This window comes from Mesoplodon bidens, assembly GCF_964165515.1.
Source record: "Mesoplodon bidens genome assembly, chromosome: 13".
NCBI lineage: Eukaryota > Metazoa > Chordata > Mammalia > Artiodactyla > Ziphiidae > Mesoplodon > Mesoplodon bidens.
The window spans coordinates 10,736,220-10,759,574 of NC_138169.1; the positions used below are offsets into that span (position 1 = coordinate 10,736,220).

Here is a 23,355-nt window from a genome sequence, read left to right on the forward strand (position 1 = left end):
CGCACTGATTACAGTAACAAAAGAGATGCATTGTGAAGTGGTGACCTCCCTGTGACAGGATGTATTCAAGTGAAGTCTGCCTGACTGATGTAGGGTACACCTGTGTTCCTCACACTTCGGTCATTTGCAAACCACCTTCAGGATATTTGCCATCTCTCTGCACCACCTGTATTATTAATTACTGAATACTTGTCTTTAAATAGGCTCATTTAAAAACACAGTAAAGAGGAAGCTTGATACCAGCACCATAGGTGGAAAGCCATTACTGCCTGTCACAAATAGAAGGTAACCATAAAAGCAAATACAGTGAAACAAAACAATGTTATGCAATCCGAGCTTGCACTGTTGCCTGCGCAAGGCTCTGAGTTTGGGGGCCCTGCCCTCTCCTGGTTAAAAGGGAGAGTTACAAGGGTGAGACAAGTGTTAAAAGACAACTAGCACTGAACTGAGGCTTTCTCCTTTGCATAATACAAAAGGACAGAGGAGAACTGAAAAAAGACGACCTTTTCCACTATGTCATCTCACGTTATAGTCTGTGTAACACCGAAAACTCATCTCACTGTCTGCTAGTGGTGAGGGAAACCTCCAGGAGAAGAATTCCAGCACCAAATCTGAGATTGGGTAAGAGGAGATCTAAAATCCATTTCCACTCTGAGATTTTATGACCTCATCATATCATTATACTTTTTTGATATGAATTTCTCACCCAGTAATGCTGATAAATGTTTAACAACCTGCTCTCCAGGGAGACAAAACAAAACAAAACCCTGATCTGTAGCATTTGCCAGTTCCCATGGTGTAAATACTCCCACCATGGCTGACTTCAAACTACCTTCATGATGTCACCGAATGCAGATTTGGGAAGAGGTGAACGCACTAGGCTCTGGGAGCCAGGACGAGCTGGAGCTGCCACCGCGTGTCTGCTCCCGCCCACTGTGGCTGTCCTCTTAAGGACATGAAATACACGGCATCCAAGGTATTCAGTTCCAGGAGAGGGACACCGCAGAGATACTGCAGGTTCAGTTCCAAACCACTGCAATAAAGCCAATATCGCAAAAAAAGCAAGTCACATGAATTATGTTTTTCCCAGTGCATGTAAAAGTCATGTTGACACTATACTGTAGTCTAAGTGTGCAACAGCATTGGTATGTAAAACCAATGTACATGCCTTAATTAAAAATTACTTTACAGCTAAAAAAAATGCTAACCATCGTCTAAATCTCCAGTGAGTTGCCATCTTTTTGCAATAGTAACCCCAAAGATCACTGATCACAGAACACCATAACAAAAATAATAAGGAAAAATTTTGAAATATTGCCAGAATTACCAAAATGTGACACAGAGACACAAAGTGAGCAAATACTGTTGGAAAATGGTGTCAATAGACGTGCTTGAAGCAGGGTTGCCAGAAACCTTCAATGTGTAAAAAATGCAATGCCTGTGAAGTGCAATAAAGCAAAGTGCAATAAAACAGGTGTGCCTGTCCTTGGACATCTGAGTGCCTCTGAGACACGTGGCCATCTCCTAGAGCCTGTGTGTGTGAGGGGTGGACTAGACTCTGTGCAGTCCGACTCCACAATCGGATTCCATTTATGCCCATTTGCGAGGTACCTTCCTGCCTGCATCCCCAGACATTTCACTAACCACCAGAGTTGGGCTTGACTTTCAAGTTGTCCACTTTATGCACATCTGTATTTAATTCACATCTGCACTTCACCTGCTGTATATTCACCTGCTGTATGTAGCTCTGCTTCATATCCAAGCAAGGTGCTCAGACTCCTGCCTGCTTAACTTTTAAGTCACGGCACAACGAGGATTATGACCCCCTCCAGTAGCTTCCCTGGGTCAGTTCACACCTGTCATCACCTTTCAAGGTCTAGCATCTCCCACACGTCAATTACCATCTACATCTATATGCAGGCGAATTACTGTGCATTGCTATGGCGATTAAATCTTCATCTGACCTGTTTGCACATTTCACCGCAAATACTTTCAAGGAAGAACTGGGTGTAAATAACATTTCACTGAGGTCTCACTATGCACCAGGCACTGTATGATTATTAGAGTGTCTATTTCACAGAATCGCGGTGGGGATCAAATAAGATGCTAACCTCTGCCATGCTCTGCCATGCTTTCTCTTTATTCCTGGGTGCCCACAAAGCCCAGAACAGTGCTGTGGGTCCTGGGGGTCCCCAGCCGACACTCAGCAACGGCAGTGGGACTGCCAATGGCTCCAGATGCTAGCCCTGGCTCTTCTTCAGTTCAGCCCCGCCCTCCCAACGCTTGCTGTGTACTCAGGCCACAAAGCACTGGAGTGCCCTCCACCTGGAAAATGATGTCCTATACATCATCACTTAAGCTTAATTGTGAGTGGCTTGGAGGACACCCCACATGGGGAGATTTTACACAGGGCTATTATGTTGGCATATGCGTTTCATGATCTGTGGCCATCACAGCAACAGCTATTTTTAGCTTCCTAGCAAAGGTTTGGCAGGAGCTCCTGTTATGTTTTTTGTTTTTTTGTTTTTTTCTCTTCCCCACTTCAGTGCCGGAATTGGCCACTGTCTGGTATGACCTGGCCAGGCTGAGCTGGGGGTTTCCAGAATGAATAGAGAACTGAACAAAAACGGTCATCTCGGGACCATGCGCTCTGGTCCCAGCTCCACCAGAATGTGTAGGCTCTGAGCTGAGCATCAGTTGGTACCGACATCTCGGATTAGTGGCTGACCGTCACATACAGAGGGAGGATGCCGTCAGTGGGCCTGGCTCTCCGCACACGTCCATCAGGTCCACAGCCTGCTGTCGTGACAAGCCTGTGTCAAGCTTGGCCTGTGCATAGAGCCTTGCCTGTGATGTTTTCTAGACGTGTGCCTTGAAGAGTTTGGCCAAAGAGATCCATTTCAGCAGCACACTTGCCACTTGTTGGAGGGAGGTCAAATTTCAGGCGTGTCCTGGGAGGTAGGTGTCATATTTGTCAAGAGCACAGACAGACCTAGGTTCAAATCCCATCTCTGACACTCATTAGCTCTACTGCCAGTTAATCTTTCTGAGCCTCAGTCTGTGTGTCTGTAAAATGGGACCAATAGCACCCCCCCCACAGGGTTGTTGCAAAGGTTATTTTAGGCACTTAGCACAGAGCCTGGCATGCAGTAAGCACTCCTTTATGCTCCTTGGCAAAGCGTTTCAGAGCCTGGTTAACAGAGTAGTGACATGTGGTGGAGGAGAAAATGTGTGGAGGTAAAATGGAAAGACTTTGGAACCAAATTGTCCCGGGTTTGATTCCAAATTTCCCCAGTGCTAGTTGTGCATAAAAGGGCGGTGGGGGGCGCTATGGAAGGAATCAAACTAAATAGTTAACCACACCTACTTCTGGGGTAGGAACTGCTTTGGGATGATGGTCAAAGATGACATCAACCTTATTTATAATATCATAACCATTTAACAAGGTTAATGGAGACACTGAGAATAATGGGAAACAGAACTGGTTATTTGACTTTCCCAGATTTTCGTGGGCCATAGAGACGAAGCTTTATGACAAACTGGGAAATACTTCTTAGTCTACTGCTCCATCTCTTGTGACTTGGGTTGGAATACAGAGGGTAGAAACTGTGATTAAAAAGCTTCCAACAAGGGCTTCCCTGGTGGTGCAGTGGTTGAGAGTCCGCCTGCCGATGCAGGGGACACGGGTTTGTGCCCCGGTCTGGGAAGATCCCACATGCCGTGGAGCAGCTGGGCCCGTGAGCCATGGCCGCTGAGCCTGCGCGTCCGGAGCCTGTGCTCCGCAACGGGAGAGGCCACAACAGTGAGAGGCCCGCGTGCCGCAAAAAAAAAAAAAAAGCTTCCAACAAACAAAAGTCCAGGGCCAGATGGCTTCACAGGTGAATTCTATCAAACATTTAGAGAAGAGCTAACACCCATCTTTCTCAAACTCTTCCAAAAAATTGCAGAGGAAGGAACACTCCCAAACTCATTCTCTGAGGCCACCATCACCCTGATACCAAAACCAGACAAAGATACTAAAAGAAAAGAAAATTACAGGCCAATATCACGTAGTCAGGTGGCAGCAGGGCAAACTGCTTAAAGGAACGGAAGGGAGGACTGAAGCTGGACCAGACAAAGGCAGCATCCTGAAATGACTCTGGCCTCATACTTAGGTCAAGCCCCTGAGTGATCTAAGAGCACAGCAATGGAGCTGCAGACACTCACTGTCTGGACAGCCCCAGCGGTGACAGAGCATCGGGAGGGTCCTGGGCTGGTCATTTCCGCCCAGCGTGGGACTCCTCCGATAGGCGATCTGCACTGCAGCCCTCCGCTGGGCTGGCCGAGATGCTCAGAGCTGCACTGCAGCCTGATGCCTTTCCTCCTTGACCCGCCTTCCTCCCCTCTCTCCCTACTGTCAGACCTCATCACAGCCCGAGGGCTCACCCTGCTCAGTCCTGCTCCCTGGCCTTCCGAACCATCACAGGCATGACCTGAAACAACTCCCTGGCCCTTGTAACTCCGACTTGGTACCTGCTCCCCAGAGGACCCAGGTGGACACGACCACCTACGTTCTTCCCCCCAGAGCGAGCCACTTTCTTCATTCTGGTTAACTGGATCCCTGCAGGTGCGTGCGGAAAGGCAGGACAGGAGGAAGCAAGGTGGTCGAGGAAGAGCCTCTGTCGAGTAAGGCGGTTAGGAAAACCCCATCCTTCAGCTCGGAGAGGGGTCCCTCCACTAAGCTTCCCTGGGGCAGCAGCAAGTGGGGTTCTCTGAAGGCGGCCATGCTTTCTTGGTTGTTGATGAAATGCAGAGAGGAAACGTGTCCAACACACGCATCCGGGCAGCGGGGTGCGGGCCCTCTTCCAGCACAGTCCCATTTCTGGGTATAATGTGACCTTTCCACCTGATTACCACTCTGCTCTTTCCGCCAAAGGAAAGCCAGGAGAAGACGTATTTTTAGGAGACAACAGGCAAGTTGATTAGGCAGCTCTACATTTGTCAGAACTTTACATTAAGAGCTCCGAGGGGGGCTTCCCTGGTGGCGCAGTGGTTGGGAGTCCGCCTGCCGATGCAGGGGACACGGGTTCGTGCCCCGGTCTGGGAGGATCCCACATGCTGCGGAGCGGCTGGGCCCGTGAGCCGTGGTCACTGAACCTGCGCGTCCGGAGCCTGTGCTCCTCAACGGGAGAGGCCACAACAGTGAGAGGTCCGCGTACCGCAAAAAAAAAAAAAAAAGAGCTCCGAGGGAGGGGGTGGCCATGGCAGGAAGGAGCCGTGGACTTGATTCATCTTGAAAAATGGCTCGGGGGCTTCTGGGCGCGCGCGCACGCACGCACGCACACACACACACTGCAATTTTGCGTGCAGCAGGAGTGCATGAAATTTTAATGACACCCAAGCCGCTTCCCTCCGAGGCTCCACTGCTGTCCATTTTGCTGAAAATGGTCTTTGCTGTGTGCAGGGACCACTCAGCTCAAGGAAGGACACTGCTCCCCGACTCTCTGAGCCCACGCCCCATTATTTTGACTGGTCTGATCCAACTCAGTCCCCAGTGGGCTCCCCCTAGAGAGGTAACGTGGGGCCCCATGGATACACTTCATTTGCACCAGCACGTTCTGTGATGGTTCAGTAGCGGAGGTGGAGGGACGTGGCCCAGGAGAGGCAGCCAAAGGGTTGTTTCAGGGGAAACTGTCAGAAGTCAGGTGGGGACAAAAAAGTAGTGAGAGTGACTGTGTGGGGGCTGTGTTTGTCGCCTTCCCAACTCTGCACTCCGTGATGTCACAGTGGTAGCTTGAAACTGGCCACAATGGGAGGAGTATTTACACCCCAGAAACTGGCAAACACTACAAACTAGGATTTTTTGTTTGTTTTGTTTTATTTTTCCCAGAGAGCTGGTTGTAAAACATTTACCAGCACATCCTGGGGGCGGGGGGCAAAAACTTCTGTCTGGATAGACCCGCTCCTAAACTCCTAAACCCACTGTCCCTAAACCCCAAATCCCTTCATGGCATCTCCCATCACACCGTTTCCTTTGCAATTGTAATGATCTATGTATTTATTATTTCTACAGTGTTTCCTTTCCTAGTTCTACCACTTACTATCTCCGAAGTTGGGGAAGTTGGTTAACCTCTCTGTGCCTCAGTTTTATCATCAATAAAATGGGTATAAGAATAGCACCAGGGCTTCCCTGGTGGCGCAGTGGTTGAGAGTCCGCCTGCCGATGCGGGGGACATGGGTTCGTGCCCCGGTCCGGGAAATTCCCGCATGCCGCAGAGCGGCTGGGCCCGGGAGCCATGGCCGCTGAGCGTGCGCGTCCGGAGCCTGTGCTCCGCAACGGGAGAGGCCACGGCAGTGAGAGGCCCGCGTACCACCAAAAAAAAAAAAAAAAGAATAGCACCAAACCTTATAGGGCAGTTCCTTCATGGCTGTCATGGAGAATTGGCATAATACATTATATTTAATATTTTAATACATCTAGTCTTGATCACAATACAGTGACATAGGCATTATTATCCACAAGAGGAGGCCCCTAGGATTTTAAGTCTCAGAGTTGGTAAGTGGCAAAGGCGAGATAGGAACACACAGCTTTTGGAATTCCAGAGCCTGGGTGTCCAACCGCCACCTTAAACTCCCCCTGAAGCTTCTGTCTTCTCCATCTGGCAAGTCGGCTTCCCACCACTCAGCCTTGGGCAAGCCCTGGTGTTCTGCTGGGAGCAGGAAAAAAGGATGAATTTTCCTCATTTCCTTCAAAGAAAACTTTCTTGTCTCAAACTTTCTTGTCTCAAAGAGAGAGCGAGAGAGGAATTGGTTGAAGTTCATTTGGAATTCTGAGTTCATTATCCACATACTTAAAGCCTGTCTAGATGACAAATGTAATGTGAAAAATGGAGATAATCATCCACATGCTTGGTCTCTGCAGTGTCGGAACTGCTGTATTTTAGAAACATCTGGATGGCTGGAAAAGGAGCCAAGCCGAGCTTTTCTTAATGAGAACGTGTGGGAATGAAGGGGAGCCCCCTCCCTTTTGTAGATGAGGGAACCGAGATGCCCAGACAGGAAGTACCTTGCCTAAGGTTACATGGACTTCTGGTGGCAGAGCCGGGTTATAAACTCTCAGTGGTGTGGTTTCAAGCCCAACACACTGACTTTGGCAGAAACTGCTCAACATGGTGCCAAGCACGGAGTTCCGCATGAATAGGCATGTCGTAAGTGATCTGGGAGCAAGCTACTCATGAAAATGCCTTACTCTCATAAACAGGGCTGCTCTGATGAAAACCTCCATCTGCAGATGAGGAAACTGAGGCTCAGAGAAGTTAAGCAACTTGCTTAGGGTCACACAGCTGCTGGTGGGGTTGAACAGGATTGGAACCCATTAGGTCAACTGGCCACAATCACCTCCTCTTCGGCACCATAATAATGCAAGTCTTTATTGAGTATGTGCTATGTGCCAGGCATATCATGACTAGAAAGTAACTGGAGAAGTATTCAGAGCTCCCCATTTAACACTGAGGAGTTAAAGTTGCTCCGGGGTTGGGTCAAGGTCAGCCATCTCGCTTGCATTTCAGTACTTTGTAAAGACACCACCACCTGCTCTGCAGCTTAAACCTGACATTTCCCCCGCTCTGCCTGATTCCAAGTTTTCCGAAATTCAGTCATTCACATACAATCATCATAATCTATCATAGTATCCACGCACCACTTCTTTTACTATTAATATTTTTCTTTACATTAACATTAAACAAACAACCGTATCTACTTTAGTTCCTTCCTAAGCAATAATATCCACACTATGACTTTGAAGTGCTTGTTAGAGTTTTCCTAACGCACCATCGAAATTCACACATAATTATCAAGATGAAAAGTGGCTGTAATATAAAAATCATCCTTTGTACCACTGGTGGCTTGTACCAGCCTCTAGGCAACATGGCCCGGGTGCTGTGTGAAACCTACGTCATGTCTGCTGACGAGATGGCCTGCCCAAGCACCAAGATGTCTCTGAGAGTGGGAATTCTTCAGTGGATGCTGAAGACTCAGTGCTTTCAAGAAACCAGTTAGGACCAACCCTGGGACCCTGGACGCCACGGCTAAGGGAGGGGGGGATGGCTCTCAGGCACCATTCTCCTTATGCATCAGCTCTAAACCTCCAGCCTCTTCAAAGGGTGACACTAAACCCCAACCTTACAGGTGAGAGCTCAGAGGCAAAGCAGCACAGCTGGCCAGAGGAGGGCCCCACCACTGAGCTCAGGTTAGCCTGACTTCAAAACCCAGACCCTGAAATACGATGCTTGGCCACCATCCTGGCCCTGGATCCCCAGATCTGGGAGGGTCCCTGGACGGGACCATCACAGGAAATCAGCAGAAGCGCTTTTTTTTTTTTTGCGGTAGGCGGGCCTCTCACTGTTGTGGCCTCTCCCCTTGCAGAGCACAGGCTCCGGACGCGCAGGCTCAGCAGCCATGGCTCACGGGCCTAGCCGCTCTGCGGCATGTGGGATCTTCCCAGACCGGGGCACGAACCCGTGTCCCCTGCATCGGCAGGCGGACTCTCAACCACTGCGCCACCAGGGAAGCCCAGCAGAAGCGCTTTTAATAGCAGATGTAGGCTTCAGCTGTTGGGGGTTTTTCCAGCGACGGGAAGGGGTACCCAGGCAGGTTCTGCAGGAGGGAGAGTAAAGAATTCCAAGGTGGTCTTTCTCTCGAGGTCTGGAGAAAAGCCTGTTCCTGATGAAATGAACGACCGCGGGGTTAGAAAGCACAGCTGCCAAGAGAAGTGGATGGATGCTGGGGTTCGTTTTAGAAAATCTAAACAGCAGCTTCGGAGAGTTTCTGAGATTCTGATGGGGGGAAAAACGAGGCCCAGAAAACCAGAAGTGTCTTGACCAAGACCTGCTATAGCCGCTAAGTGGTAGACCTGGGATTCCAAACAGTTCTGACTGCAAAGGCAGCTGTTCGTCCTGACACACAGGTCACTGAGCCCTCCGTTCACTCCTCACTCACTCATTCCACAGCTATTTATTGAGCCACTGCTCCATCCAGGCCTTGGGAGTAAGTGGGGAACGATGTTTGAGATTTGGGCTCTGGGACACATCCCTGGAATTTTCTGGATTTCAGCCTCTCCACCCCCTGCCCTGAGCGGACACAGGCATCACTTGGGGGTCTTGCATTTTCTTTTGGTTGATTATCTCAAATATCTGTTCTGCTGATGTAGACACAACCTCACGAGCTTGCTCTCCTACAGAAGGAATCAATTCCCCCGCGACGGTTGCTTAATGAAGAAATATGAGGACGTCCCAAGGAATGGAATCTCGTAGCAAGAGCCAAGGCGCCCAACGGCTGGAGGCATGTAGGTTCCAGGGCTCAGGCTGATTAAAAAGCTGCTCACATCTTTTAAACCAAACAGTCGGAGTGCAAGCGTTTTTGCCGAAATGTCTCCACGCTGTTATTACTGAGCATCTGCATTTCAGCCTCTGAGTCCTGGGCTGACAGTGAGATGTCAGAAATATTGCTGAGATGCGCAGGGAGGAGCGGAATGCTCCACCCGTGCAGCACCTTCACAAAGATTTCAGACCCTCAAGTGCAGTTTTAAAGAGCGTTGAAAAGACCGTTCTCTCTCACCCATCCCACGGCGAGGTGTGTTTGAGATTGGTGCCTTGTGAACGCGGTACACGGTTTCATCTTGGTGAAGCACTTCTTTTCTCAAGCGAACGTGGTGTCCTGGACCCATTCCCGAGGCTTAAGTGGGCACAGCAATTCATTATTATGACAGCTTAAGCATCGGTCCCAAATGGGGAGCGCACCGCGGGCGTGCCGGCTGCCTGACATTTGGCAACTTTGCCAAGAACTTAACAACAATGCGTGATTATATCTGATATGCTTTCCTTAATTCCTTATGAATACTGTGGGCTGGAGACAAATTGAACTTTAAAAATGGATTGTGTGGTTCTGAATCATCTCGGTGGGGGGATGGGGTGTGGGACTGAGCCAGACACTGTGGGGGGTTTCTGCAGGTCTGGGCAGGTCCGGGCAGGTTGAGTGACTACTGATTCTGACCGGGTCTCAAGCTGGGTCTGGCTGGACTTCCACAGTGTTTGATAGAGAGGTTTGTGTCCATATCCCCAAGTCTATTTTATTCATTTGTATTTCCTGCCTGGCCCTTGAAGCGATTTATTTAAATTTGAAATCCCTGCTTTAAGGAAATGAATTAAGAGACATAAGTCTGGGTGACAGAGGCACTTACTGATGCCCTTGGCAGGGCTCTGGACTCCCATTTCATCACATTCATTCATTCAACAACCGTTCACTGGCACCTACTCTCTGCCAGGCCCTGTGCAGGGTACCAGGGAGGTAGTAGACAACAGGAACTAATGCTTGCTGATAATTACCACTTGCCAGACGCTGCTTCAGTTCACATCCCATTCATCCTCATGACAATCCCTTGGGTAAGTACAATTATTATCTCCATTTTATGGATGGGGACACTGAGGCTCAGAGAGGTGAAGTAACTTGCCTGTGGATGCACAGCTGGTGAGCCCATGTTCTTAACTACCGCACACCACTGTTTCTCTGGCAAGGCTGATTCCCAGGGAGCTTACATTAGCTTTCAAAGATTCATCTGGCTTTAAACTCCTGCTGCCCTCTGAAGCTCGCCCGCTCTGCAGATTTGAGAAATGCAATTTGATGCAAGTGTTTTTTAACCCAATAAAACCGGAAAGCGTCTACCTCCCGCTGAGGAATGCCATTTGTCAGCCCTCTGCTTGCAATTTTCACCCCTTTCTGGGCTTAAAGGGAGACTCTTGGAAGATAAGCCTGGGAGCTTTGTGCATTGTAAATCTTTTTAAAAGCTACACTGCAAGCGTTTTCTCTCCAAATATGGCGACTTCTCAGGCCTGGACTCGGCGTCCGTTCCTCCAGCAGAGGCGAGGAAGGCCCCATAAAAGGTCACGCTTGTGTAGTTTTCACTCCTGCACAAACCTGCCCACCCGCCTGGTTGTTATCTCTTGCTTTCCTAGTTCTGCAGCCACGAGTTCTAGCGGCTGAGACGTGCACGGGGACGTTGGTACTTTACCTTCCCAGGGTTCCTCCCCCGTCTCCAAAGACAAGAGGTTTTATTCCCCGCCCCCACCCCGCTTTATCCTCCTCTAGGGTATGCATCAGGAAAAGCAAGAAAGGAGAAGAAAAAGGAAAACAAGAACTGCCAAGTGATCAGGTGAACACCGGCAAAGGAGAAATAATTAGCGCTGATTAAATCTGGGGTGTTAAGGATAAAATGGCAAGTGAGTGGAGGCTAGCCTGAACCAGGAACAGTGATGCAACCCAGCCACGTTAATTAAGCGCAGGAAGTCTCCACGGAAACCCAAGTTGGGGACACTGATGAACTCGTGTTAATTACACGGAAATCTCTGCACTGCAAAACGGTGCTTGGGAAAGGGCAGGAGGAAATGGGCTCCATACGCCTTGATGTATTCACGCAAGTCAAGGCTTCTGTCGCCGTTGATGACAAACCGAATTTCAGGCGGTTTCTTTCATGGTAGCAAACTCTAAGTTTAGAACTCTGAAGGCGTAATTCTTTCTTGGCTGGCAAAGAGTGATGCCCCGTGCCCCCCTGGTCACCCCAGTCTGTCTGCGCTCTCCCTGTACCTCTGCATGATCCAGGAACAAGAGGGTTAACAGCTGGTCCAGTATCCTTGCTATACTGACTGCTGAACATTTTAGTATTGTTTGCTCTCATCTTCAGCTATTACTAGACAAGAAAACTGAGCCGCAGGCGACTAGCTCGAGGCTGTACAGCTATAAAGTGGCAGATCTGGAGTCTGAGGCCAGGCAGTCCTGCTCTAAAGCACCCTCCTCGTCCTCTTCCCCCCATCTTCATCCCCCCATCTCTTTCCTCCTCCTTCTTCTTCTTAGCTTTATTGAGATATATTTCACACACCATACAACTCACCCACTTAAAGTGTACAATTCAATGACTTTTAGTACATTCACAGATGTGTGAATATCACAGTCAATATTAAAACATTTTCACTAGCTCAAAAAAGAAACTCTTTAGGTATCACTCCATTATCCTACAGACTCCTCAGCCCCTGGAAACCACTAATCTGCTTTCTGCCTCTATGGATTTGCCTATAATGATCATCTCATATGAATGGATCCTACAATATGTGTCCTTTTGTGTCCAGCTTCTTTCACTGAGCATCATGTTTTAAAGGTTCATCCGCATTGTTGCAAGGATCAGTACTTCACTCCTTTGTATGGTCAAATAATATTCCATTGTCTGGATATGCCACATCCTGTTTATCCATTCATCAGTTGATGGACATTTGGGCAGAGCTCACATGTTGACCTCCACATCGTATAAGCTTATTGAAGGTCACAGTTAAGGGTAAACCTGGGACTCAGACCCAGGTCTGCCTCTGTGGCTCAGGCACACAAAGGCTAAAATGGAGATCTCGTTCCATATTATTGAGGAAAGATGTGAAGCTCCTATAAGTTGAGTGCAGAATCTGGGGGAACTTGGGAAATGTAGGATGTGGGATTATCATGCAGGGAAGGAAAACTGCATGATTCCACTGCATGTGGAATGGGGGAAGTATGAGACTGGATGGCTCTTTCTGGAGAGGTATAAGGCTCTCGTGCGAAAGGTGAGCGATGGACGTACTCCAGAGGGTGGGAACATGGCCCCGAGTGACCTTGAAGAAGTCTCTTAGCCTCTCTGTGCCTCAGTTTCCTCATCTGCAAAACAGGGAGATGGTAACAGTGCCTACTCTTTAGGAATGTATGGAGGCTAGGTGAGTTAATCTTTGTAAAAGTGGTTAGAACAGTGCCTGGTACACAGCAAGTACAAGTGTTTGCTATTACTTCTATTTACTCTAGGAGGAGTCTTCTGAGGCACTCAGCTTGATCCCCCAGGTACAGGGAGGTGAGTCCCCTGAAGGCCGTATTTGTTGGAAGAAACATTCACTGGCCCACTGTCCTTGCTCTGGACCCCAGTTTTCCTAGCCATCAAATTAGGAGAATAGGTGCATGTATTCTAAGAACGTTAAGGTTCTCTCTGACTACTTGGATTTCCTCTAGTCACATCCCCCCGCTCCTCCAGAGCACAGTTTCTTGGTCTACGTGGGAGTGGGGTCTCTCAGGCCTTCCAGCATCCTACACCCCATTGCTGCTCTCTCTCCCCTGATAGGTGTGGATGCAGCATAGAGCAAAGGGTAAAAACAAGGGTTTCGGTAAAAGGCAGAAGGGGTTACTGGCTCCGCATGGTTGCCCAAATCTTTGAGCCTCTTTATCCTCAGTTTTCTTATCTCTAAAGTGGGGACAAGAAAATCGTCTCCCTTCTATGGCTGCTTGAGGATGAAATGGGTGAGTTCATGGAAAGCACCTCGACGCAGGCGGTACATAGGAGCAGGTAAGCCCTCAGTGCAGCTCAGCCTGTTATGGTTACTGAGGCCAGAACCCCAGCGGGAGGCTTGGATCTTTGGAACATTGCAATCTCGGCCCCAATGCCCTTCACTTATTTATTTATTTATTTTTTGCAGTACGCAGGCCTCTCACTGTTGTGACCTCTCCCATTGCGGAGCACAGGCTCCAGACGCGCAGGCTCAGCAGCCATGGCTCACAGGCCCAGCCGCTCCGCGGCATGTGGGATCCTCCCGGACCAGGACACGAACCCGTGTGCCCTGCGTCGGCAGGCGGACTCTCAACCACTGCGCCACCAGGGAAGCCCCGCCCTTCACTTATTAAGCAGACTGTGGTCCCTGCAATTTGTGAGTTTACTGGAGAGAGACCATCTCTGATCTTCGGCGGCTGTGAGGCCTGTGTGTTTCCCATCAAAGTGAGCCTCCGCCTGCATTCTAATCACATCCCCCAGTTAATACCATATATTTCTATGTAAAAGGGAACAAACTGCCCGCAGACAACACGGAATATGAAAGCTCCCAGCGACACTTTCATTGCTCAGGCCGCGTGCTCTACTCACTGCTTCTGAGAATAGGAAGTTAACTGGCAGCTCCATTTATCTCACTTTGCCTAACTGATAGGTCCCGCTGCCCTTTAGTCTGTAAACACGTCTTGGTATTTCTCTGATCCCACTTTCTTCTAGCTCTTGCCTCTGACCACAAAACACACACATACCTGCGCGCGCACACACACACACACAACCCAAATCTACATGTGTATAATGTGACATTGTGAGGGAAGAATGGATAAGATTTGATACATCTGGCGGTAAGGTCTCTATTTTTCTTTTTAAGCAATTAAGTAAATACAAATGAAAAAAATATAAAAAGTATGCTAGAGTGTTTCCTTTTCTTAGACATTTATTCATGTAATAAATATGTATATATATTTTCAGTGCCCATTACCATGCCAAGGACATGCATGTTGATGCTTCTCTAACCTTTTTCTTTCTTTCCGTCTCCCCTGCAATCAGTCTAACCAGGTTGACCTCAGGTTGTGGGGATGCATGAGCTTTGGAGCCAGAGAGAACTGGGCTCGAATCCTGCTTTACCACTAGGGGCGTCACCTACAAGTTTCGTCTTCCTGAATATCAGGCTGTTCACTGGTAAAATGGAGTTTACTATATACACTCACAGTTGAAATGAAATAATATTAAATGAAATAATATTTCTTAAAATGTGTGTTATTTACAATAGTCAAGATATGACAAAAGCCTCAGTGTCCACTGATGGATGAATGGATCAAGAAAATGTGGTATTTGTACACAATGGAATATTATTCAGCCACGAAAAAGGAGGAAATCTTGCTATTTGCAACAACATGGATGGATCTTGAGGGCATCAAGCTAAGTGAAATAAGTCAGACAAAGACAAATACTGTACGATCGCACTTACATGCAGAATCTAAAAAACACCCCCAAACCCAACTTAGAGAACAGATTGGTGGTCACCAGAGGTGGGAGGGTGGGTGAAATGGGTGAAGGGAAACAAAAGGTACAAACTTCCAGCTATAAAATAAAGGCCATAGGGGTGTAATGTACAGCAGAGCAACTGTAAGTTAATACAGTATCGCATATTTGAAAGTTGCTAAGAAAGTAGATTTTAAGTTTTTATTACAAGTAAAAAAAATTCTGTAATTATGTATGGTGACGGATGTTAACTAGACTATCTGTGTTGATCACTTCGCACTGTATACAAATATCGAATCATTACGTTGTACACCTGAAATCAATACAATATGGTATGTCAATTATACCCCAATTGAAATCAATAAATAATTTTAAAATGTCTATCGCAATGCCTCTCACTATGTTCAGTAATGTACTACTTTTCATCTGCCTCCCATCTCCACTGAGTTTTCTGTTACGCCCCAGAGCCTGCCTCAGTCTTTCCTTGTTCACTCCCAGTCGCCCTAGATTCTTATGTTGAATGCTTCTTCAAGGAGCTCTTCCTGAAGCCCTGAAGTAAACAAGGTGTTCTTGCTGTTCGCTCCCCGGGACAGCCTGTGTTTGCCTTTCTGCCACACTCATCATGGTTGAAATTACCTGTCCAACACAGATCTCCTCCTCTAGTCTGAAGCTTACACAAGGGCAGAGGCTGAGCTCTGTGTATCAATTATAAGACGTACCAGCGAATTACTCAGATATCAGATTATTTCAGATATCAAAAAGGAAGAAAAACTGGAACCAACTCAAATGTCCACCAACAGGCAAATGGATAAACTCTGACATATTCATTTGACGGAACACAATTCAACAATAAAAAGGAAGGAACTACTGGTTTACCCAACAATATGGAGAAGTCTCAAAGACATGCTGAATGAAAGAAACCAGAGACAGAAGGAGTATATATTGTATGATTCAATTTATAGGAAATTTGAAGGCAGGCAAAACTTATCTACAGTGATAGCAAGTAGACCAGTGGTTGCCTGGTGCTGGGGATGGGAGGAAGGCATTGAATTCAAAGGGGCAGGAGGCAACTTTGGGGGATTATGGAACTCTCCACCTTGATTGGGGTGCTGATTAAGTGGGTGCATACATTTGTCAAATCTCATTCAACTATAGACTTAAAATGTTCGCTTTTTCTTTTCCCCTTCTGGCCTCACCACGCGGCATGCTTAACTTCCCACGACCAGGGATCAAACCCGTGTCCCCTGCAGTGGAAGCACAGAGTCTTAACCACTGGACCACCAAGGAAACCCAAAATGTTTGCATTCTATTGCACGTAAATTATACCCCAAAAGTTGATTAAAAATAAATGAATAAAGCAAAAACAATTAAAGAAGGAAGGAAAGAATGAATGAGCAAACAAAACAAACCAGAAAAAAAAAGGAAGGAAGAAAGAAGGAAAGCAAGTTTCCTAGCTTGAATTCTCCTCAAGCTGGAGCTTGACTTCTGAGTAGGATGTGGTAGTTGGTGAAATCTTGTCATTATCACTGGGTTTAAAAAGAGAAATGACAAAAATCGTATTTTCAAAGATACTGGAAAGCTGTGGAAACAAAAGAAGGCTAGAATGAACTAAAATTCCAGCAAGAGAAATGTCCTTCCTAGAAATTATGAAAGCCGTAAGACCATGGAGTGACATCTTTAAAGTGCTAAAAACAAAAACGAACCCCCTGCCCACCTACAGGGCTGCATCCAATAAAAACATCCTTCAAAAATGACAGCAAAATAAAGACATTACAGACACACAAAAGCTGAGGGAGTTTGTCAGCAGCAGTCATACACTATAAGAAACACTAAAGCAAGTCTCCATCCAGGCTGTAGGAATCTGGACCCAGATGGAAACAGGGACCCACAAGAAAGAATAAAGAGATCAGAAAAAGCAAGTATTCATTCACACTGGTAGCAAATTGACTGTTTAAAGCAAAATTATTAACTGTTTTATGGCCTTATAATAAATATAGAAAAAAGCAACAACTGTAATAGAAAGCATTGAGAAATTTGATTTTGTTAAATTTAAGAACTTCTGCTAGCACAATTTACAACAGCCGAGACATGGAAGCAACCTAAATGTCCATCAACAGATGAATGGATAAAGAAGATGTAGTGTACACACACACACACACACACACACACACACACACACACAATGGAATACTACTCAGCCATAAAAAAGAATGAAATAATGCCCTTTGCAGCAACACGGATGGACCTAGAGATTCTCATACTAAGCGAAGTAAATCAGACAGAGAAAGACAAATACCATGTGCTATCACTTATCTTTGTGTCAGCACTTGGCACACTATCTGGTATTGTGCTTAGCAGAGCTCGCTGGGTGAACATATAAAGATGAAACATCACTTATATGTGCAATCTAAAATGTGATACAAATGAACTTATTTACAAAACAGAAACAGACTCAGAGACATAGAAAGCAAACTGAAAAAAAGGAAGAAAAAATCCTCCTTTTTCTCCTTTTCACACCTCTTGGGGTCAAGCTCAATGTCCTTCTTAAATAAAAGCAAACATAGAAAAATAGATAGATAGACAGACAGATACAGATAGACATTTTAAGAATTATAATTCTGGTCACTGTTCATATATGTTTGCCCAGGACAATCTCAATTTATACCTGTTGTGCCAGTGTAATTAATTATAGCACTCCCTTTCACCCTGAAAATTATCCATTTTGGACAATAAATTACATGACCACACTCATTATACTGTACATATAACAATCACCTCCCCCATCCCGTACCAAACTATACATAACAGTCATTTTCTATGTCTGTACATATGGATCTAACCTATTTGTTTCAGGGGCTACCTAATATTCTATAGGATGCATGTACATGCCATTTTTTAAACTCTCCTGTTGATGAAAATTTTAGGTTGTCTAGTAAAGTTTTAAAGGTAACGTGATGAATGCTGTTTCTCAGGGCATGTGGTTCAGGTGTGGGCGACCCTGGTTCTCTGGGCTCCAGGGGTGGGCAATTATCCTGAAGTGGATAATTCAGAAATGGTACTCGTGGTGGTTCATTTGGGAAAGAGAGGTTTCTTTCTTCCTGCTGTTATTAAACCAGAGGAATTTAAGCCTGGAGCTGCTAATGGCCATTCTGACACTCAGTGGAGACCTCTTGCCTTAGACTGGAACCACCATAGCTGGAAATAGGAACAATGAATAAGACAGGTAGATTCCCAATGACTTTGTCTAAGCTCCTGGATCCTGCTGTAACTGAAGCCACATCCCCTGGACTCTCCTGTAATGTGAGCCTCTAATTCCTTTTTTGTCTTTTTTTGTTTTCACTTGTGCAAGTTTAAGGTTTTTGTCAATGGAAATGGAAAGACGTCTAACAAAACATAACTGTGATGAGCATCTATCTACCTACCTACCTATCTATCCTCAAAAACATATATACATGTACATATATATATTCAAGAATATGTGTTCACCAGAAGACATGCACAGAAAACATTCACAGCAGCATTTTTGTAATAGTTTCATCCCCTTCTCCCCTCAAAACAACACAACCCAAAAGTCCTTCAACAGGTAAATGGATAAACTGTGGTACATTCACGCAGTAGAATACCATACAGCAGTGAGAAGCAGCAAATGACAATTACGTGTGAAAACAAATGCATCTCATAAACATAATGCACAAATGAAGCCAGATCCAAAAGAGTATATATTGTATGATTCCACTTATATGAAGTTTAAAAAACAGGCAAAACATATTGATGGTGATGGACATCAGGATGATGATTAACACCTGCAAGGAGGAGACTCCTGTCTGGAAGGTCTTGAGGGAGCTTCGGGGGTTCTGGTAATGCTCTATTTCTTGATTTTGGTGAAGAAGTTGCATGGATCTTGTCACCGTGTAAACATTCATCAAACTGCACACCTGTATCTGTATACTTTTCTCTATGTATACCTCAAGAAAATTTCTGAAAGCATCTGAGTGAGAATGAAATGATTTGGAAAAAATCTAATAGTGGAAAAGGCTTCAGAACACACAGGTGAAAGCAAGCAATTGCAAAATTGGTCCTGATGCAAGATATTACAATGGTGAGAGGCCAGTTCTTCAGGCCTTTGTTACAGACCCAAAGTGAAGCATCTGGTGTGTTTGCATTTCCAGGAATTTAATTTCCGCACAGATACAGGAATCAAATGAAAAATAGACTAGGAACCAACAAAGGAGGAAAACCTGATGGAAACTTTGGGGAAAGTTGACCACGGTGTATGTACCTACAAGTTGGTATTGTATTGGGAAGGAAGAGAATTCTGGTCACAATCTGCACTAGACTTTAAAGAGAAATGTTCTAACAACTTGGTGAAAGACTGATAATGTGTTCATGGTCAAAGTCTCTAGAAAGAAACATGGTGTTAATTGGGTGGGGGATGCTAGAAAATGAAATGTTGAATGAAATGAAGGACATGGATAGGAATGAATTAAATGGACGTGAAATAACAAATGTTAGTGAAATGAATGACAAAATGAATAACTATGCACAGTTCTAATAACAAAGCAAGGGGTGCAGCATCTAAGGAAACTTAGACTTCTACAGAGCTCCAGTGTGTTCAGACATTCAAAGAGATTTCACCAAAGATGGCAAGGAGGCCACCTCCCTGGAAGTGAAGAGGCTTCTAGAATATTTCCAGAAAACCTAAAGGCAAGAAGGAGTGGAAACTTTAAAAAATACCAAAAAGCAACACTTTTTTTTTTTTTTTTTTTTTCCTATTTTGGTCAAGTCACGCAGCTTGCAGGATCTTAGTTCCCTGACCAGGGATCAAACCCGCACCCACTGCAGTGGAAGCACGGAGTCCTAACCACTGGACTGCCAGGGAATTCCAGCAACACATTTTAAATAGGATTTGTATTGTTCAGAGCAAGTAGATGTACAAGGAGATAATAGGCCCTCTCTTTGGGGAAGATGTTGGATTAATTTAGTCCACACATATTTACTGTGTGTCTTCCATAAGGCTGGCACATAATAGGTGTGTTGCAAATAGTTGCTGTGAATACTGAATTCAAAGATTAATGATGGTCCCTGTGCTGGTGGCCCTCTCTGCTGGTGGTGACACAGACCTGTGAGCAGGTGTGTGATGAGGGCTATGACTGTGGAATCCCACAGAACTGAGGAGAAAGGAGACAAGGGAGGGAGTCAGAGGAAGATTCCTGAATGGAAGAACTTCCTAACAACATCTAGGAAGGAAATGTATGTGTAAGTACTGCACCTACATCCAGCCAGCCCTCTCTCAGAGGGAGCTATTGGGGACTATCTTTATCCCCATTTTGCAGATGAGAAAACTGAGGCTTGGAATGAGAGGGGGTGGTTTGTCTCAGGTCAAACAGCTGGGTAACAGCAGAACCAGGGCTCATCCGATGTCAGGTAGACTCCAGAGCCAGTAAACACTACCATCACATTCTCCTGCTTTGGGTGGAAAGCTGGTGAGATGCCCTTCAAGGTTTCTCAACGACTCTACGACTCTAGGTAATGAGTCCCCAACTTCAGAGTTTCTGGGGAACATGTTGGTCTGGATTATACTCCTGAACACAAGAGAGGAATTCTTTGGCTTTGGCTCCACTGGTCTGAAATCTACCTCTACTTGAATACCATGCCGAAGTCTGAGTGCTTCGTGACCCTGCCTGAATTGGTGGCAACGGCTGCCGGTGCATTCATGCTTTGCACACAGCTGTGCTATTTCTGCCTTGAGCCCGCTGAGTCTTTGTGGAGAACCAGGCTTTATAAAATGAAGAAATCAGCTGCAATAACATTGTTTGGTCTATATTAATGAGTTGTAACTCGATATATCAAGTTCATTATCCAAACAAACCCCTCATGTGCCTGAAGGCCTATGCTCTGTGTCTAGCTGAAAAGAAAGCCTCCCTTTGTTACGGCAGAAAAGAAAACCTTCGGAAAGTGGCCGTTTATGCTGAAAAAGCCCCAACACACCCTTCACTGAAACTGCATGACTTGTGGTCCTGTCAGCTGGAGACGCCTCGTGCTCTTTTGCTTTGGGCTTAAAACATTACCTGGACCATATTCTGCTATCAATCTTACCTAACGATCTGTTCACCTGAAGCGCACCATTACGGAACAGGCTCCCATTACAGTCTAGGGCAGAGGAAGGAACATTAATGAAACCAAGAGTCTGCAGGATTAGATGGCTTGGCGATTGGTCCGAACGTCTGCCTTCCCTCAGCGTCCAAGTGGCCAGGCTGTTCTGGCGTTTTTCTTTTTCTCTTTTTAAACAGATGAAATTGCTACAATAATTAAAGAAGCTAAAAGGAAACATATGAAGAGCTAACAAATACTGTTAGGTGTCGCGATGCAAAGCGGAGAGGGGTGGGGAGAAAGAGCAGAGGGGAAAGAGTGGGGGGGAGAGACTGGGGACAGAGGGAGACACTGAATGCACAGCCTCCAAACCTGCAATGAAATAAAAACTGCTTTCTGCGGAGTGACATTTTTTGATTTTCCCTGAATGAGGGCTGGGTGCTTAGGGGGTGTCTGACCTGTGACCAACCTCCCCACCCCCTTCGTTAAGGCCCCTACCATGGATTAAATTCAGGTCCTTTAGGTGCCAGAAGTGGCTCTCTTCCTTCACAGGCAGACAAGGAGCCATGAGGTCTGGCTTCCTTTCAAGTCAATTTGCAGTAGGACCGTGTTCTAATATCAAAAAGGAAGAAAAGGGACACCTTGTTCTGTGAGGAGCTATGAGATGGCTGCATTTGATGTGACTTCTGGGGACAGCGTGACAGCCTGCCCCAGAACACTCCTGTAACTTCTGATGAGCTCAGAAAGGCTTCGGCAACGGGGAGGATGTGGGCTGGGGGAGCGTGGTCTGGAACTGAATGTGGGGGCTTGAAAGTGAAGCCAACTCTCCATCCCAGCAAATATGAGCAGGTCTGGGCACTGTGCAGAGAGGGGAAAAAAAAAATGGGGCTTTGGATCCGGACTGCTCCGGTTTTGAGTCTCAGCTTCTCCATCACACGAGTCACTTTCTGTCTCTGAGCCTCAGTTTTCTCAGCTATAAAACAGAGGTGGCAACACCTTCCTCACCGGGTTGTAATGAGGCCTCAAAGTAATGTTTATGAATCACCTGGTGCACTGTGAGCTCTCAGTAAACGGGGGAATAACAAGTGAAATAGGTAATAGGAGGGTATAGACTGAGGATCCAAGATGCCATAGACATCAGACTCCAAATGAAGGTGAGAAAGACCACCCGGAAGGAATTTTTGAGGTAGCTGTAGGAGAATGGGACCCTCGATTGGTACCTACTTTGAGAATATAAAAACAGAGTGGGAAGGAAGAGAGGGATTTAGGAAGTGATTTCTTTGACAGCAGCTGCTGAGATGCTTTGAATCCTGACTCCAAAGGGAGGAGGATGCTGTATCCTTCACTTCAAACCGAATAAAAGATCGGCCTCCGTGATGCTCAAGAGCTTAAAATGTGACCCCTGCAGCTAGGGGACCAGCAAGCTGGTCTCTGACACCCTCCTGGAAAACCCAGAGGACAGAGACAGGCTGGGGAGTGCTTCTGGGGCAGGTTGGAGAGGTGGAGAATAGCTCTCTCAGCCTTTGTTTCCTCACCTGCAAAATGCGGTTAATACTGCCTACCTCCTAGTGTTGTGGAGTGAATGGAATCGGACAATTCACGGAAGGGCTTGGTTCGTGGCACACACTCGGTAATCAACCAGTCATACCAGCTATTTCTATGATCATCACCATGACTAAATAATGCGCCATATATGTAATTTCAAAACATCAACCTTATTTTTAACCTCATGGAGGATACAAAGGCACGGTTCATTTGACTGTCCACAGGAAAACCTGGAGCGAATGACAATTCACAAGGAGGTAGTTTTTCTCCGTACTGACCATCTTTCTTTGACAAAAGAAAAACAAAACAAGACTGATACTGGCATTATGCACAACATAACATGGGGGATTTATAAAGCACTGAAAGGTGGAATAACAGTAATCATAGATCAATCTCAGTTATTATTTGGACCCAGTCTTTATGGATATTATCTTGAATCCTCACAAGGTTCAATTACAGGTGAGAAAACTTAGCATCAGAGAGGTGAAGCAGAGAGCCTAAGGTCACAGAGCAGGTGAGCAGCAGCAGAACCAGGACTCAAACCCTGGAACGATCCACGGCGCAGGTGCTATAAGTCAATCAACCCTGACCTGGGTGGTCTGGCCAGCCAAGGAAGCTCGACAATGATCCTTTATTGAGACAATTTAAATCTCAAGCCCTGGAGCCGCACAAAAAGGGAACAAGGAGGGTTATTTGTTAGTCTGAGGCGGGAAGGGAAAAGGTGAGGAGGCTAGTCAGGGTTAAAGAACCATCCAGGCTGCCTAAGCTAACTCCCATGGACGCTGAAGAATGCTCCCCCACTCCCAGCATTTTCTTATTCCCTATGAGAATGTCAGATTCATGTTCTCGCAGATTCCTTGGTATCTGTCAACAAGCACTGC

The 23,355-nt window shown here is 46.3% G+C and overlaps 1 protein-coding gene across 1 annotated transcript in view; it reads right to left on the minus strand.

The window, feature by feature from the left end:
- The window catches only part of CCDC60 (coiled-coil domain containing 60), a 268,405-nt gene that overhangs the window by 125,964 nt on the left and 119,086 nt on the right, over positions 1-23,355 (minus strand). The window lies entirely within an intron of this gene.